General features: G+C 44.6%; 1 protein-coding gene across 7 annotated transcripts in view; it reads right to left on the bottom strand.

Annotated features, from left to right (window-relative positions):
- NGF (nerve growth factor) overlaps positions 1–19571 on the bottom strand; it is a 180064-nt gene that overhangs the window by 127002 nt on the left and 33491 nt on the right. The gene's annotated exons all lie outside the window — the stretch shown is intronic.

Here is a 19571-nt window from a genome sequence, read left to right as displayed (position 1 = left end):
TGATAGTAGGTGCAACCCACCCTAAAGGTACCGTCACACTTAGCGACGCTGCAGCGATACCGACAACGATCCGGATCGCTGCAGCGTCGCTGTTTGGTCGCTGGAGAGCTGTCACACAGACAGCTCTCCAGCGACCAACGATCCCGAGGTCCCCGGTAACCAGGGTAAACATCGGGTAACTAAGCGCAGGGCCGCGCTTAGTAACCCGCTGTTTACCCTGGTTACCAGCGTAAAAAAACAAACAGTACATACTTACATTCAGCTGTCTGTCCCTTGCCGTCTGGTTCCTGCACTGACTGCTGGCCGTAAAGTGAAAGTGAAAGCACAGCACAGCGGTGAGTCACACAGCGGTGACTCACCGCTGTGTCTGTGCTCTGCTTTCACTTTACGGCCAGCAGTCAGTGCAGGAACCAGACGGCAAGGGACAGACAGCTGAATGTAAGTATGTACTGTTTGTTTTTTTACGCTGGTAACCAGGGTAAACAGCGGGTTACTAAGCGCGGCCCTGCGCTTAGTTACCCGATGTTTACCCTGGTTACCAGTGAAGACATCGCTGAATCGGTGTCACACACGCCGATTCAGCGATGTCTACGGGGAGTCCAGCGACGAAATAAAGTTCTGGACTTTCTTCCCCGACCAGCGATCTCCCAGCAGGGGCCTGATCGCTGCTGCCTGTCACACTGGACGATATCGCTAGCGAGGACGCTGCAACGTCACGGATCGCTAGCGATATCGTCTAGTGTGACAGTACCTTAAGCCGTCTAATATGGGCATCTAGCTAATGGAAGATTGAATAAAGGTGATGCCTTGGTATCTGCGATTGAATATCTCACTCCAGAGAAATCCATGTTTTCCTTATATGTAAATGCGCTGTTAAGATCTATGGCCTTGGCATAGATCTCCCTGAGAATCAGCTTTCAGAGCTTATTTTAAATAAAATAAGAACATTGCCAGTGTGATGTGTAATAACCAATCTCTGCTCGCCTGATCTCACTGCAGAGCTGTGTGTGATTATAACTAACAAATCTGCAGGTTCCTCTCAGGTTCAGCTTCCATCTCATAGGCAGGGTTGCATTACAGCGGAGCTGTGAAAACGTCAGCTGCAATTTTTTTTTTTTAAAGACAAAATTCAATTCTCCTGTTCTGTGTTAGTTACATGTCTCACACTGGTAATACTCAGAAGGGAGGTAAGAACATTTCTAAAACAATCCACAGTGAGGAGATTGGAACAAAACAAAATCCTCTAAACTGCATGCTCGCAAACGCCAGAAGCCTGACAAACAAGATGGAAGAACTAGAAGCAGAAATATCTACAGGTAACTTTGACATAGTGGGAATAACCGAGACATGGTTAGATGAAAGCTATGACTGGGCAGTTAACTTACAGGGTTACAGTCTGTTTAGAAAGGATCGTAAAAATCGGAGAGGAGGAGGGGTTTGTCTCTATGTAAAGTCTTGTCTAAAGTCCACTTTAAGGGAGGATATTAGCGAAGGGAATGAGGATGTCGAGTCCATATGGGTTGAAATTCATGGAGGGAAAAATGGTAACAAAATTCTCATTGGGGTCTGTTACAAACCCCCAAATATAACAGAAAGCATGGAAAGTCTACTTCTAAAGCAGATAGATGAAGCTGCAACCCATAATGAGGTCCTGGTTATGGGGGACTTTAACTACCCGGATATTAACTGGGAAACAGAAACCTGTGAAACCCATAAAGGCAACAGGTTTCTGCTAATAACCAAGAAAAATTATCTTTCACAATTGGTGCAGAATCCAACCAGAGGAGCAGCACTTTTAGACCTAATACTATCTAATAGACCTGACAGAATAACAAATCTGCAGGTGGTTGGGCATTTAGGAAATAGCGACCACAATATTGTGCAGTTTCACCTGTCTTTCACTAGGGGGACTTGTCAGGGAGTCACAAAAACATTGAACTTTAGGAAGGCAAAGTTTGAACAGCTTAGAGATGCCCTTAATCTGGTAGACTGGGACAATATCCTCAGAAATGAGAATACAGATAATAAATGGGAAATGTTTAAGAACATCCTAAATAGGCAGTGTAAGCGGTTTATACCTTGTGGGAATAAAAGGACTAGAAATAGGAAAAACCCAATGTGGCTAAACAAAGAAGTAAGACAGGCAATTAACAGTAAAAAAAAGCATTTGCACTATTAAAGCAGGATGGCACCATTGAAGCTCTAAAAAACTATAGGGAGAAAAATACTTTATCTAAAAAACTAATTAAAGCTGCCAAAAAGGAAACAGAGAAGCACATTGCTAAGGAGAGTAAAACTAATCCCAAACTGTTCTTCAACTATATCAATAGTAAAAGAATAAAAACTGAAAATGTAGGCCCCTTAAAAAATAGTGAGGAAAGAATGGTTGTAGATGACGAGGAAAAAGCTAACATATTAAACACCTTCTTCTCCACGGTATTCACGGTGGAAAATGAAATGCTAGGTGAAATCCCAAGAAACAATGAAAACCCTATATTAAGGGTCACCAATCTAACCCAAGAAGAGGTGCGAAACCGGCTAAATAAGATTAAAATAGATAAATCTCCGGGTCCGGATGGCATACACCCACGAGTAGAGTTGAGCGACCTTGACCTTTTTAGAGTCGAGCCGGGTTTTGCGAAACCCGACTATGTCCAAAGTCGGGTCGAGTGAAATCGGCCGATTATGACGTAAAGTCGGGATCGACCGAAACACGAAACCCAATGCAAGTCAATGGGGCAGCATAGTCGGCAGTGAGTGGGGGCCAGGAAAACACCTAGAGTGCCCATTTTAATGTCAAAACCATCCATTCTTCTTAATGAAGCTTGTCAAGCGTAATGTACCTTATAATAATTGGAAGGCATTTGAAATTGGGGGTCATTTGGCTAAAGTTGTGGGGGGTAGGGCTGGTTCAAGTAATTAGTGGGCCCAGGAAATCTGGACCACGTCACGGCAGTGGAGCAGGGAGAGGTAAGTATTTCAACTTTGCAAGTGCTGTGAACCTGAGCAAGCAGGGGGGGCCCACTCGTTGGCATTGGCACTGGCACAGGGCCCCTCAAAGTACAGCGGTGTGTTTGCACGGCGGGGGCGCCTCCCACCGGCAGCAACACTTTTGCGTACTATGAGAGGCCCTGTGCCAGTGACGTCGCCAACTAGTATTCCTCCCCCCACCTGATGAAGGAACCTGCACTTTCATCTGCACCTTCCTCTTTGTCCCCGTGTAAGGTGGTATGGTATGCGGGAAGAGCAACCTGACTTTCAGCAGGGTCACAATGTTGTTGTGTAGCGTGCACGGGGAATGTTGCGTTATGGGTCAATGTACCAGCAGACTCATCTATCACTGGCTGGGCAATGGGCACGATGAAGTGGAAACACAGATATAGGCCCAAAGAAGAAAGTGGGCTAAATGCAGTTCAAAATTGGTAACACAGGAATAACCAGGGGGCATTGCAGTGGAGGACAACTGGAATGAGAGGCTGAAACAGAGAGTAGGGCCAAATCAGTAAGTAGTCGAAATGCAGTTCAAAATTGGCAACCGTAGTAAACAGGCGGCACAGCTTTGTTCAGTGGAGGAGAACAGCAAGGAGTGGCAGACACCGATAGTAGGCCCCAACCCAACTAGTAGGCCAAATGCAGTCTAACATTAACAACTACTTAACGAGAGGCTGAAAATGGTATTTCAGGACAGGAAACCAGGAGAACAGCAAGGAGTGGCAGACACCGATAGTAGGCCCCAAACCAACTAGTACGCCAAATGCAGTTGTTCCATTTAACCACAATTTAATGAGAGCCTGAAGATAGAAGCTCAGGAAAGGCAACCTGGGGAACACCTTGGAGTGTAACACACCATCTCTCTCCACCCCATACCCATTTTGTAGGCCTAATGCTGTGTACTTTTCTACAACTACTAAACGAGAGTCGGAAGACCGAAGCAATGGCAAGGAAACCTGGGGAACACCTTGGAGTGTAACACACCATCTCTCTCCACCCCATACCCAATTTGTAGGCCTAATGCAGCCTACTTTCCGACACCTACTAAACGAGAGCATGAAGATCGAAGCTCAGGAAAGGCAACCTGGGGAACACCTTGGAGTGTAACACACCATCTCTCTCCACCCCATACCCATTTTTTAGGCCTAATGCAGTGTACTTTTCTACAACTACTAAACGAGAGTCGGAAGACCGAAGCAATGGCAAGGAAACCTGGGGAACACCTTGGAGTGTAACACACCATCTCTCTCCACCCCATCCCCCATTTTTTAGGCCTAATGCAGCCTACTTTCCGACACCTACTAAACGAGAGCATGAAGATCGAAGCTCAGGAAAGGCAACCTGGGGAACACCTTGGAGTGTAACACACCATCTCTCTCCACCCCATACCCATTTTGTAGGCCTAATGCTGTGTACTTTTCTACAACTACTAAACGAGAGTCGGAAGACCGAAGCAATGGCAAGGAAACCTGGGGAACACCTTGGAGTGTAACACACCATCTCTCTCCACCCCATACCCAATTTGTAGGCCTAATGCAGCCTACTTTCCGACACCTACTAAACGAGAGCATGAAGATCGAAGCTCAGGAAAGGCAACCTGGGGAACACCTTGGAGTGTAACACACCATCTCTCTCCACCCCATACCCATTTTGTAGGCCTAATGCTGTGTACTTTTCTACAACTACTAAACGAGAGTCGGAAGACCGAAGCAATGGCAAGGAAACCTGGGGAACACCTTGGAGTGTAACACACCATCTCTCTCCACCCCATACCCAATTTGTAGGCCTAATGCAGCCTACTTTCCGACACCTACTAAACGAGAGCATGAAGATCGAAGCTCAGGAAAGGCAACCTGGTGAAAACCTTGGAGTGTAACACAACCTGTCTCTACACCCCATACCAAATTTGTAGGCCTAATGCAGCGTAGTTTCCACCAACTACTAAACGAGAGCCGGAAGATCGAAGCTCATGAAAGGCAACCCGGGGAACACCTTGGAGTGTAACACAACCTCTCTCTACACCACGAAAGGGCTGATTCTTAGGAAGGAAGGCTGTTGTAAATAAGCATTGCGCGTCCGAGGGTGATTATATTCTTATTCGGTATCTACTCACCCTCGGACGCGCCATGCTTCTTGATTTGTAATTAATGTTTATTTGCAATGTGCTTTTGACTTACTCAATTATTTTTTTAATTATTGATTTTATTAAATTAATAGTTTAACATCTTATTGGAAATAATTTAAAGGAGACGCGACAGGACAACACTCGGTGGATGCCATATCTGTGTTAACAACTCCAAAAAACTTTCAGTTAGCTTCTTGCAGGAGAAAGAAATTGTAGCTGTTGGACCTTTGTAGTACAGTTCCAGATATTTGTTGTGTGTTTGTTTTGATTGTTAAAATGTCTGCATTTGAGATCTCAACACGATCTTATTTTTTATAATCAAATTAATTTTTTAAATATTTTATTAGGTTGGTTCAAGGGGTACACGGGCCGCAGTAGACAGGTCAGTGGAGGCCTAGTGGAAGGAGGGACCGCAGATGCGCCACTGTTTCACCCATACACAATTAGTAGGCCTAATGCAGCGTAGTTTCCAACAGCTACTAAACGAGAGCCGGAAGATCGAAGCTCAGGAAAGGCAACCTGGGGAACACCTTGGAGTGTAACACAACCTCTCTCTACACCACGGAAGGGCTGATTCTTAGGAAGGAAGGCTGTTGTAAATAAGCATTGCGCGTCCGAGGGTGATTATATTCTTATTCGGTATCTACTCACCCTCGGACGCGCCATGCTTCTTGATTTGTAATTAATGTTTATTTGCAATGTGCTTTTGACTTACTCAATTATTTTTTTAATTATTGATTTTATTAAATTAATAGTTTAACATCTTATTGGAAATAATTTAAAGGAGACGCGACAGGACAACACTCGGTGGATGCCATATCTGTGTTAACAACTCCAAAAAACTTTCAGTTAACTTCTTGCAGGAGAAAGAAATTGTAGGTGTTGGACCTTTGTAGTACAGTTCCAGATATTTGTTGTGTGTTTGTTTTGATTGTTAAAATGTCTGCATTTGAGATCTCAACACGATCTTATTTTTTATAATCAAATTAATTTTTTAAATATTTTATTAGGTTGGTTCAAGGGGTACACGGGCCGCAGTAGACAGGTCAGTGGAGGCCTAGTGGAAGGAGGGACCGCAGATGCGCCACTGTTTCACCCATACACAATTAGTAGGCCTAATGCAGCGTAGTTTCCAACAGCTACTAAACGAGAGCCGGAAGATCGAAGCTCAGGAAAGGCAACCTGGGGAACACCTTGGAGTGTAACACAACCTCTCTCTACACCACGGAAGGGCTGATTCTTAGGAAGGAAGGCTGTTGTAAATAAGCATTGCGCGTCCGAGGGTGATTATATTCTTATTCGGTATCTACTCACCCTCGGACGCGCCATGCTTCTTGATTTGTAATTAATGTTTATTTGCAATGTGCTTTTGACTTACTCAATTATTTTTTTAATTATTGATTTTATTAAATTAATAGTTTAACATCTTATTGGAAATAATTTAAAGGAGACGCGACAGGACAACACTCGGTGGATGCCATATCTGTGTTAACAACTCCAAAAAACTTTCAGTTAACTTCTTGCAGGAGAAAGAAATTGTAGCTGTTGGACCTTTGTAGTACAGTTCCAGATATTTGTTGTGTGTTTGTTTTGATTGTTAAAATGTCTGCATTTGAGATCTCAACACGATCTTATTTTTTATAATCAAATTAATTTTTAAAATATTTTATTAGGTTGGTTCAAGGGGTACACGGGCCGCAGTGGACAGGTCAGTGGAGGCCTAGTGGAAGGAGGGACCGCAGATGCGCCACTGTTTCACCCATACACAATTAGTAGGCCTAATGCAGCGTAGTTTCCAACAGCTACTAAACGAGAGCCGGAAGATCGAAGCTCAGGAAAGGCAACCTGGGGAACACCTTGGAGTGTAACACAACCTCTCTCTACACCACGGAAGGGCTGATTCTTAGGAAGGAAGGCTGTTGTAAATAAGCATTGCGCGTCCGAGGGTGATTATATTCTTATTCGGTATCTACTCACCCTCGGACGCGCCATGCTTCTTGATTTGTAATTAATGTTTATTTGCAATGTGCTTTTGACTTACTCAATTATTTTTTTAATTATTGATTTTATTAAATTAATAGTTTAACATCTTATTGGAAATAATTTAAAGGAGACGCGACAGGACAACACTCGGTGGATGCCATATCTGTGTTAACAACTCCAAAAAACTTTCAGTTAACTTCTTGCAGGAGAAAGAAATTGTAGCTGTTGGAATTTGTAGTACAGTTCCAGATATTTGTTGTGTGTTTGTTTTGATTGTTAAAATGTCTGCATTTGAGATCTCAACACGATCTTATTTTTTATAATCAAATTAATTTTTTTTATATTTAATGATGTTGGTTCAAGGGGTACACGGGCAGCAATAGACAGGTCAGTGGAGGCCTAGTGGAAGGAGTGACGGCAGACAGGCATCAAAGGCCTAACATTGGGCTGGCTGTAGGCAAGTTAAAATTGGTTCCAGGGGAACACGGCCATCAGTGGCCTGGTCAGTGTAGTTGTAGTTGAAAGAACGGGACGCAGACAGGCTTCGAAGGCCTAACATAATAACATAGGGCTGGCTGTAGGCAAGTTAAAATTGGTTCCAAGGGAACACGGCCATCAGTGGCCTGGTCAGTGTAGTTGTAGTTGAAAGAACGGGACGCAGACAGGCTTCGAAGGCCTAACATAACAAACTTGGGCTGGCTGTAGGCACTTTTAAATTTGTTCCAGGGGTACATGGGCAGCAGTGTATGGTCAGTGGAAGTCTAGTGGAAGGAGTGACCGCAGACAGGCTTCCAAGGCCTAACATAACAAACTTGGGCTGGCTGTAGGCACTTTTAAATTGGTTCCAGGGGTACACGGGCAGCAGTGGTCTGGTCAGTGGAAGTCTAGTGGAAGGAGTGACCGCAGACAGGCTTCCAAGGCCTAACATAACAAACTTGGGCTGGCTGTAGGCACTTTTAAATTGGTTCCAGGGGTACACGGGCAGCAGTGGTCTGGTCTGTGGAAGTCTAGTGGAAGGAGTGACCGCAGACAGGCTTCGAAGGCCTAACATAACAAACTTGGGCTGGCTGTAGGCACTTTTAAATTGGTTCCAGGGGTACACGGGCAGCAGTGGTCTGGTCTGTGGAAGTCTAGTGGAAGGAGTGACCGCAGACAGGCTTCGAAGGCCTAACATAACAAACTTGGGCTGGCTGTAGGCACTTTTAAATTGGTTCCAGGGGTACACGGGCAGCAGTGGTCTGGTCAGTGGAAGTCTAGTGGAAGGAGTGACCGCAGACAGGCTTCCAAGGCCTAACATAACAAACTTGGGCTGGCTGTAGGCACTTTTAAATTGGTTCCAGGGGTACACGGGCAGCAGTGGTCTGGTCTGTGGAAGTGTAGTGGAAGGAGTGACCGCAGACAGGCTTCGAAGGCCTAACATAACAAACTTGGGCTGGCTGTAGGCACTTTTAAATTGGTTCCAGGGGTACACGGGCAGCAGTGGTCTGGTCAGTGGAAGTCTAGTGGAAGGAGTGACCGCAGACAGGCTTCCAAGGCCTAACATAACAAACTTGGGCTGGCTGTAGGCACTTTTAAATTGGTTGCAGGGGTACACGGGCAGCAGTGGTCTGGTCAGTGGAAGTCTAGTGGAAGGAGTGACCGCAGACAGGCTTCGAAGGCCTAACATAACAAAATTGGGCTGGCTGTAGGCACTTTAAATTGGTTCCAGGGGTACATGGGCAGCAGTGTATGGTCAGTGGAAGTCTAGTGGAAGGAGTGACGGCAGACAGTCTTCGAAGGCCTAACATAACAAAATTGGGCTGACTGTAGGCACTTTTAAATTGGTTCCAGGGTAACACGGCCAGCAGTGGCCTGGTCAGTGTAGTAGTTGTAGAAAGAAGGGACCGCAGACAGGCTTCGAAGGCCTAACATAACAAAAATGTCAAAACAATGGTATTGTCAGTGCCAGGCATTGAAGGATGTCAGCGCCTAGACTACACATTGGTGAAGCTGTGAGAGATAATTTTGCTAGTGGTAGAGCACTGTTTGAGCTGGGGGGGGGAACTGTCTTGTGGCCGGCGGTACAGGCACAGGGCCCCTCATATTACAACGGTGTGTCTGACGTTGGGTGCGCACCACCACCGCCAGAGACACTTTATTGTACTATGAGGGACCCAGTGGCAGTGCCGTCGACCAAAAGCGGCCACACCCACCTCTTCAGACAAACAGCACTCTCAAGGGTCCAAGCGCAAAGTGGCGATAGCACGGCCCCGTGTGGGGAGTTTGGCCATTTCGTGAGGTGGAAACATGTCGTATGCTGGACAATCAGGTGAAGAAAATTACGAGATTGGAAAAGTCATTCAGAATAGTCCACAGGCAAGACCTTTTCATAGGAAAGCTAGGTGTCAGCCGGGCAGGGTGGGGCAAAAGACTTTGAAATCCAGTTGTGGTTCATTTTAATGAAGGTTAGATCATCTACATTTTGGGTAGCCAGACGAGTCCTTTTTTCTGTTAGTATTGAACCTGCAGCACTGAATACTCTTTCTGATAGGACACTAGCTGCCGGGCAAGCAAGCTCCTGCAATGCATATTCTGCCAATTCTGGCCAGGTGTCTAATTTGGATGCCCAGTAATCAAATGGGAATGACGGTTGAGGGAGAACGTCGATAAGGGATGAAAAATAGTTTGTAACCATACTGGACAAATGTTGTCTCCTGTCACTTTGAATTGATGCTGCAGTACCTGTCCTGTCTGCGGTCATAGAAAAATCACTCCACAACCTGGTCAGAAAACCCCTCTGGCCAACGCCACTTCTGATTTCTGCCCCTCTAACACCTCTGGTCTGCTGGCCCCTGGAGCTCGTGTGAGAACGATCACGGGTGCTGTGTGTAGGGAATGCCAGAAGCAAACGGTCAACAAGAGTTGATTGTTTTGTTGCTAATATTAGTTCCAAGTTCTCATGTGGCATAATATTTTGCAATTTGCCTTTATAGCGAGGATCAAGGAGGCAGGCCAACCAGTAATCGTCATCGTTCATCATTTTTGTAATGCGTGTGTCCCTTTTGAGGATACGCAAGGCATAATCCGCCATGTGGGCCAAAGTTCCCGTTGTCAAATCTGCGGTTGTGCTTGGTTGAGGGGCAGTTGCAGGCAAATCTACGTCACTTGTGTCCCTCAAAAAACCAGAACCCGGCCTTGCCACGCCACCAATTTCCCGTGCCCCCGGGAAAGCTTCCTCATTAAAAATATACTCATCCCCATCATCCTCCTCATCCTCCACCTCCTCTTCGCCCGGTACCTCGTCATGTACACTGCCCTGACCAGACAATCGCTGACTGTCATCAAGGCTTTCCTCTTCCTCTGGTGCAGACGCCTGATCCTTTATGTGCGTCAAACTTTGCATCAGCAGACGCATTAGGGGGATGCTCATGCTTATTATGGCGTTGTCTGCACTAACCAGCCGTGTGCATTCCTCAAAACACTGAAGGACTTGACACATGTCTTGAATCTTCGACCACTGCACACCTGACAACTCCATGTCTGCCATCCTACTGCCTGCCCGTGTATGTGTATCCTCCCACAAAAACATAACAGCCCGCCTCTGTTCGCACAGTCTCTGAAGCATGTGCAGTGTTGAGTTCCACCTTGTTGCAACGTCTATGATTAGGCGATGCTGGGGAAGGTTCAAAGAACGCTGATAGGTCTGCATACGGCTGGAGTGTACAGGCGAACGGCGGATATGTGCGCAAAGTCCACGCACTTTGAGGAGCAGGTCGGATAACCCCGGATAACTTTTCAGGAAGCACTGCACCACCAGGTTTAAGGTGTGAGCCAGGCAAGGAATGTGTTTCAGTTGGGAAAGGGAGATGGCAGCCATGAAATTCCTTCCGTTATCACTCACTACCTTGCCTGCCTCAAGATCTACAGTGCCCAGCCACGACTGCGTTTCTTGCTGCAAGAACTCGGACAGAACTTCCGCGGTGTGTCTATTGTCGCCCAAACACTTCATAGCCAATACAGCCTGCTGACGTATGCCAGTAGCTGCCCCATAATGGGAGACCTGGTGTGCAACAGTGGCAGGTGCGGATGGAGTGTTTGTGCGACTGCGGTCTGTGGACGAGCTCTTGCTTCTGCAGGAGGACGAGGAGGAGGAGGAGGAGGAGGGGGTGCGAACGGCTACAGACAACTGTTTACTAGACCGTGGGCTAGGCAGAACTGTCCCAAACTTGCTGTCCCCTGTGGACCCTGAATCCACCACATTTACCCAGTGTGCCGTGATGGACACGTAACGTCCCTGGCCATGCCTACTGGTCCATGCATCTGTTGTCAGGTGCACCTTTGTGCTCACAGATTGCCTGAGTGCATGGACGATGCGCTCTTTAACATGCTGGTGGAGGGCTGGGATGGCTTTTCTGGAAAAAAAGTGTCGACTGGGTAGCTCGTAGCGTGGTACAGCGTAGTCCATCAGGTCTTTGAAAGCTTCGCTTTCAACTAACCGGTAGGGCATCATCTCTAACGAGATTAGTCTAGCTATGTGGGCGTTCAAACCCTGTGTACGCGGATGCGAGGCTAAGTATTTCCTTTTTCTAACCATAGTCTCATGTAGGGTGAGCTGGACTGGAGAGCTGGAGATCGTGGAACTAGCGGGGGTGCCGGTGGACATGGCAGACTGAGAGACGGTGGGAGATGGTATTGTTGCCGCCGGTGCCCTAGATGCAGTGTTTCCTACTACGAAACTGGTGATTCCCTGACCCTGACTGCTTTGGCCTGGCAAAGATACCTGCACAGATACAGCAGGTGGTGCGCTAAATGGTGGTCCTACACTGCCGGAAGGGATGTTGCGTTGATGACTAGCTTCATTGGCCGAGGGTGCAACAACCTTAAGGGACGTTTGGTAGTTAGTCCAAGCTTTCAAATGCATGGTGGTTAAATGTCTATGCATGCAACTAGTATTGAGACTTTTCAGATTCTGACCTCTGCTTAAGGAAGTAGAACATTTTTGACAGATGACTTTGCGCTGATCAATTGGATGTTGTTTAAAAAAATGCCAGACTGCACTCTTTCTAGCATCGGATACCTTTTCAGGCATTGCAGACTGAGCTTTAACCGGATGGTCACGCTGTCCTCCACCAGGTTTTGGCTTTGCCACGCGTTTTGGGCAAGATACGGGCCCGGCAGATGGAACCTGTGGCGATGTTGATGCCTGCTGCGGCCCCTCCTCCTCCTCTGCTTCAGAACTGCTGCCGCCTGCACCCTGTTCCCCCAATGGCTGCCAATCGGGGTCAAGAACTGGGTCATCTAATAACTCTTCTTGTACCTCCTGCGCAACTTCGTCTGTGTCACCGTGTCGTTCGGTGGTATAGCGTTCGTGATGGGGCAACATAGTCTCATCAGGGTCTGATTCTTGATCAGCACCCTGCGAGGGCAATGTTGTGGTCTGAGTCAAAGGACCAGCATAGTAGTCTGGCTGTGGCTGTGCGTCAGTGCACTCCATGTCAGATTCAATTTGTAATGGGCATGGACTGTTAACTGCTTCACTTTCTAAGCCAGGGACGGTATGTGTAAAGAGCTCCATGGAGTAACCCGTTGTGTCGCCTGCTGCATTCTTCTCTGTTGTTGTTTTTGCTGAAGAGGACAAGGAAGTGACTTGTCCCTGACCGTGAACATCCACTAACGACGCGCTGCTTTTACTTTTACCAGTTTCACGAGAGGAGGCAAAAGAGCTAGAGGCTGAGTCAGCAAGATAAGCCAAAACTTGCTCTTGCTGCTCCGGCTTTAAAAGCGGTTTTCCTAATCCCAGAAAAGGGAGCGTTCGAGGCCTTGTGTAGCCGGACGACGAACCTGGCTCCACAGCTCCAGACTTAGGTGCAATATTTTTTTCCCCACGACCACCTGATGCTCCACCACTACCACTACCCTCATTACCAGCTGACAATGAACGCCCCCGGCCACGACCTCTTCCACTAGACTTCCTCATTGTTTTAAAAACGTAACCAAACTAACGTTATTTGTTGCAGTCACACAACTTACACGGTGAGCTATAACTTCAGTATGATTTAGCTACCCCTTTACAGGTTGGTGAGACCACAGCGAAAATCAGGCCCAATGTTACACACTCTTTTTTTGGTGGCTGCAAATTAGAGAGATGCCCCACACGCAGGACTGTCACTGAAGCACAAATGTTAATATTAATGTCACACTATTATTTTTTTTTTATTTTTATTTTTTTCAGGAACACTTTAGAAACCCCCCCCAAAAAAAAAATAGATTTTTGCAGGGAGAATTTAGAAAACAAATGTAACAAACTATATGCTTTCTATGGGCCACTGAGTGAGAGATGACGCACACAGGAATCAGGAGTGGCACACAAGCCCAGAGGCCAATATTTTTCTACCAATGATTGATGGAGTTATTTTCTCTGGTAGATTTTGGAACCCAAATCAAGGAAAAAAAATATAGGCTTTCTATGGACCACAATTGGAGAGAGAGAGAGAGAGAGAGAGAGAGAGGGCACACCCAGGAGTCAAGACTGGCACACAAGCAGAAAGGCCAATATTAATCTCCCACTGTTTTTTTTGTTTGTTTTTTTTTTTTTTTTTTCAGGGAGACTTTAGAAAAAAAAATAATAAAAAAAATATGATTTTATCAGGAAGAATTTAGAAACCAAATAAAATAAAATGATTTTTTCAGGGAGAATTTATAAAAAAAATAAAAACAAAAATAGGCGTTCTATGGCCCACTGACTGAGAGATGACGCACACAGGAGTCAGGAGTGGCACACAAGCCCAGAGGCCAATATTTTTCTACCAATGATTGATGTAGTTATTTTCTCTGGTAGATTTTGGAACCCAAATCAAGGAAAAAAAATATAGGCTTTCTATGGACCACAATTGGAGAGAGAGAGAGAGAGAGAGAGAGAGATGGCACACCCAGGAGTCAAGACTGGCACACAAGCAGAAAGGCCAATATTAATCTCCCACTGTTTTTTTTGTTTGTTTTTTTTTTTTTTTTTTCAGGGAGACTTTAGAAAAAAAAATAATAAAAAAAATATGATTTTATCAGGAAGAATTTAGAAACCAAATAAAATAAAATGATTTTTTCAGGGAGAATTTATAAAACAAATAAAAACAAAAATAGGCGTTCTATGGCCCACTGACTGAGAGATGACGCACACAGGAGTCAGGAGTGGCACACAAGCCCAGAGGCCAATATTTTTCTACCAATGATTGATGTAGTTATTTTCTCTGGTAGATTTTAGAACCCAAATCAAGGAAAAAAAATATAGGCTTTCTATGGACCACAATTGGAGAGAGAGAGAGAGAGAGAGAGAGAGAGAGAGAGAGATGGCACACCCAGGAATCAAGACTGGCACACAAGCAGAAAGGCCAATATTAATCTCCCACTGTTTTTTTTGGTTGTTTTTTTTTTTTTTTTTTCAGGGAGACTTTAGAAAAAAAAATAATAAAAAAAATATGATTTTATCAGGAAGAATTTAGAAACCAAATAAAATAAAATGATTTTTTCAGGGAGAATTTATAAAACAAATAAAAACAAAAATAGGCGTTCTATGGCCCACTGACTGAGAGATGACGCACACAGGAGTCAGGAGTGGCACACAAGCCCAGAGGCCAATATTTTTCTACCAATGATTGATGTAGTTATTTTCTCTGGTAGATTTTGGAACCCAAATCAAGGAAAAAAAATATAGGCTTTCTATGGACCACAATTGGAGAGAGAGAGAGAGAGAGAGAGAGAGAGAGAGATGGCACACCCAGGAGTCAAGACTGACACACAAGCAGAAAGGCCAATATTAATCTCCCACTGTTTTTTTTGGTTGTTTTTTTTTTTTTTTTTCAGGGAGACTTTAGAAAAAAAAATAATAAAAAAAATATGATTTTATCAGGAAGAATTTAGAAACCAAATAAAATAAAATGATTTTTTCAGGGAGAATTTATAAAACAAATAAAACCAAAAATAGGCATTCTATGGCCCACTGACTGAGAGATGACGCACCCTGGAGTCAAGACTGGCACACAAGCAGAAAGGCCAATATTAATCTCCCACTGTTTTTTTTTTGTTTGTTTTTTTTTCAGGGAGACTTTAGAAAAAAAAATAATAAAAAAAATATGATTTTATCAGGAAGAATTTAGAAACCAAATAAAATAAAATGATTTTTTCAGGGAGAATTTAGAAAACAAATAAAACCAAAAATAGGCGTTCTATGGCCCACTGACTGAGAGAGAGAGAGAGATGGAACGCTTAGTACTGGCACACAAGCCCAAAGGGCAATATTAATCTCCCTTTTTTTTTTCAGGGAGAATTTCTAAAACCCAAAAAAAAAAAAAATAGGCTTTCTATGGCCCACTATTTGTGAGAGAGATGGGACGCTCAGGACTGGCACAGATGGCACGCTCAGGACTGGCACAGAAGCCCAGAGGCCAATATTAATCTCCCTTTTTTTCTGGGAGAATTTATAAAACCAAAAAAATATTTAAATAGGCTTTCTATGGCCCACTATTTGTGAGAGAGATGGCACGCTCAGGACTGGCACAGATGGCACGCTCACAACTGGCACACAAGCCCAGAGGCCAATATTAATCTCCCTTTTTTCAGGGAAAATTTATAAAACCAAAAAAAAAATTAAATAGGCTTTCTATGGCCCACTATTTGTGAGAGAGATGGCACGCTCAGGACTGGCACAGATGGCACGCTCACAACTGGCACACAAGCCCAGAGGCCAATATTAATCTCCCTTTTTTCAGGGAAAATTTATAAAACAAAAAAAAAAATTAAATAGGCTTTCTATGGCCCACTATTTGTGAGAGAGATGGCACGCTCAGGACTGGCACAGATGGCACGCTCACAACTGGCACACAAGCCCAGAGGCCAATATTAATCTCCCTTTTTTTCAGGGAGAATTTATAAAACCAAAAAAAAAATTAAATAGGCTTTCTATGGCCCACTATTTGTGAGAGAGATGGCACGCTCAGGGCTGGCACAGATGGCACGCTCAGGACTGGCACACAAGCCCAGAGGCCAATATTAATCTCCCTTTTTTTCAGGGAGAATTTATAAAACCCAAAAAAAAATAAAATAGGCTTTCTATGGCCCACTATTTGTGAGAGAGATGGCACACTCAGGACTGGCACACAAGCCCAAAGGCCAATATTAATCTCCCACTGTATTTTTATCAGGGAGAATTTATACACCCCACAAAAAAAAATACAGAAAAATGAAAAGGCTTTCTATGGCCCACTATGTGAGAGAGATGGCACACACAGGGATGGCACTCTAGCAGAAATGCCAAATTGCCAATCTTAATCTCCCACCAAAAAAAAAAAAAAAAAAAAAACAGGGAATGTCCTACAATTACTATCTCCCTGCCTGCAGTAATCTCAGCCAGGTATGGCAGGCAGCTACTATCTCCCTGCCTGCAGTAATCTCAGCCAGGTATGGCAGGCAGCAATAAGGAGTGGACTGATGCACAAATGAAATAAAAAGTGTGGACAAACAAAAAAGATAGCTGTGCAGAAAGGAAGGAACAAGAGGATTTGTGCTTTGAAAAAAGCAGTTGGTTTGCACAGCGGCGTACACACAGCAATGCAGCTATCAGGGAGCCTTCTAGGGCAGCCCAATGAGCTACAGCGCTGAGGGGAAAAAAAAAAAAAAAAAAACTTCCACTGTCCCTGCACACCGAGGGTGGTGTTGGACAGTGCAAATCGCTGCAGCACAAGCGGTTTTGTGGTTAATGGACCCTGCCTAACGCTATCCCTGCTTCTGACAAAGCGGCAGCAACCTCTCCCTAAGCTCAGATCAGCAGCAGTAACATGGCGGTCGGCGGGAACGCCTCTTTATAGCCCCTGTGACGTCGCAGACAGCAAGCCAATCACTGCAATGCCCTTCTCTAAGATGGTGGGGACCAGGACCTATGTCATCACGCTGCCCACACTCTGCGTTTACCTTCATTGGCTGAGAAATGGCGCTTTTCGCGTCATTGAAACGCGACTTTGGTGCGAAAGTCGCGTACCGCATGGCCGACCCCGCACAGGGGTCGGATCGGGTTTCATGAAACCCCGACTTAGCCAAAAGTCGGCGACTTTTGAAAATGTTCGACCCGTTTCGCTCAACCCTACCCACGAGTACTAAGAGAACTAAGTAATGTAATAGATAAACCATTATTTCTTATTTTTAGGGACTCTATAGAGACAGGGTCTGTTCCGCAGGATTGGCGCATAGCAAATGTGGTGCCAATATTCAAAAAGGGCTCTAAAAGTGAACCTGGAAATTATAGGCCAGTAAGTCTAACCTCTATTGTTGGTAAAATATTTGAAGGGTTTCTGAGGGATGTTATTCTGGATTATCTCAATGAGAATAACTGTTTAACTCCATATCAGCATGGGTTTATGAGATATCGCTCCTGTCAAACCAATCTAATCAGTTTTTATGAAGAGGTAAGCTATAGACTGGACCACGGTGAGTCATTGGACGTGGTATATCTCGATTTTTCCAAAGCAATTGATACCGTGCCGCACAAGAGGTTGGTACACAAAATGAGAATGCTTGGTCTGGGGGAAAATGTGTGTAAATGGGTTAGTAACTGGCTTAGTGATAGAAAGCAGAGGGTGGTTATAAATGGTATAGTCTCTAACTGGGTCGCTGTGACCAGTGGGGTACCGCAGGGGTCAGTATTGGGACCTGTTCTCTTCAACATATTCATTAATGATCTGGTAGAAGGTTTACACAGTAAAATATCGATATTTGCAGATGATACAAAACTATGTAAAGCAGTTAATACAAGAGAAGATAGTATTCTGCTACAGATGGATCTGGATAAGTTGGAAACTTGGGCTGAAAGGTGGCAGATGAGGTTTAACAATGATAAATGTAAGGTTATACACATGGGAAGAGGGAATCAATATCACCATTACACACTGAACGGGAAACCACTGGGTAAATCTGACAGGGAGAAGGACTTGGGGATCCTAGTTAATGATAAACTTACCTGGAGCAGCCAGTGCCAGGCAGCAGCTGCCAAGGCAAACAGGATCATGGGGTGCATTAAAAGAGGTCTGGATACACATGATGAGAGCATTATACTGCCTCTGTACAAATCCCTAGTTAGACCGCACATGGAGTACTGTGTCCAGTTTTGGGCACCGGTGCTCAGGAAGGATATAATGGAACTAGAGAGAGTACAAAGGAGGGCAACAAAATTAATAAAGGGGATGGGAGAACTACAATACCCAGATAGATTAGCGAAATTAGGATTATTTAGTCTAGAAAAAAGACGACTGAGGGGCGATCTAATAACCATGTATAAGTATATAAGGGGACAATACAAATATCTCGCTGAGGATCTGTTTATACCAAGGAAGGTGACGGGCACAAGGGGGCATTCTTTGCGTCTGGAGGAGAGAAGGTTTTTCCACCAACATAGAAGAGGATTCTTTACTGTTAGGGCAGTGAGAATCTGGAATTGCTTGCCTGAGGAGGTGGTGATGGCGAACTCAGTCGAGGGGTTCAAGAGAGGCCTGGATGTCTTCCTGGAGCAGAACAATATTGTATCATACAATTATTAGGTTCTGTAGAAGGACGTAGATCTGGGTATTTATTATGATGGAATATAGGCTGAACTGGATGGACAAATGTCTTTTTTCGGCCTTACTATGTTACTATGTTACTATGTTACTCCCTTTCATTTAAGATAAAGTGCAGAGGCAAATTCTGTAGAATGTAAGCTCACAAGGGCAGGGTCCTCTTCCCACTGTATCAGTCTGTCATTGTTAGTTTGTTTACTAGAAGTGATATTTATTTGTATTTTGATGTAACCCCTTCTCATGTACAGAACCATGGAATTAGTGGTGCTATATAAGTAAATAATAATAATATGCATATGTTCGTCCTACACATAGTTCTTAACAGCTCATTTACATTTTAAGAAAACTTGGATTTCTCTGGAATATAACATCAGATCACAGATATCAAGGTATCGTTTTATTCATCTTCTTATGACCTACATGCCCATATAGACAGCTTAGGAGGGCTGATCCTACTGACAGATTCCCTCTAACGAAAAATAATTATCAGATCCTCTCTTACGACTTTCACAACTAGCAGTCATTTATCTATTACCAATGGGCTTTTCTAGTTTAAATTAACAATTAATGTAAATTCAAATTAGAAAGTGAGCAGTTAACAAAGGGTGTCCTTTAGTTATGCTCTCCTGGTGTAGTGTGGTATTACAAGCTCTCTGGACACTGCGGATAGCTGTCAGCCGCATGACGGTTCAGCTGGAAACTATATTGTTTGGCTCTCCCATACACTGGAGTGCTCATCCTGCTATGCTAGAGAGCACTGCAAGACATCTCTGGCGGTGGCTCATTAAAGATCAAAAGGACAGGTAGTCCGAAATCAAACATGCCAGATCCTTAACTTCCCGACAATCATCACATGGCACCATGGAATACTTTATTTCCAATGTGATTTTGCTGCA

Source organism: Ranitomeya imitator, chromosome 3 (assembly GCF_032444005.1).
Source record: "Ranitomeya imitator isolate aRanImi1 chromosome 3, aRanImi1.pri, whole genome shotgun sequence".
Classification (NCBI taxonomy): Eukaryota; Metazoa; Chordata; class Amphibia; order Anura; family Dendrobatidae; genus Ranitomeya; species Ranitomeya imitator.
The sequence above is the reverse complement of the archived record's forward strand: the minus strand, read 5'-3'. Positions and strand labels throughout refer to the sequence as shown.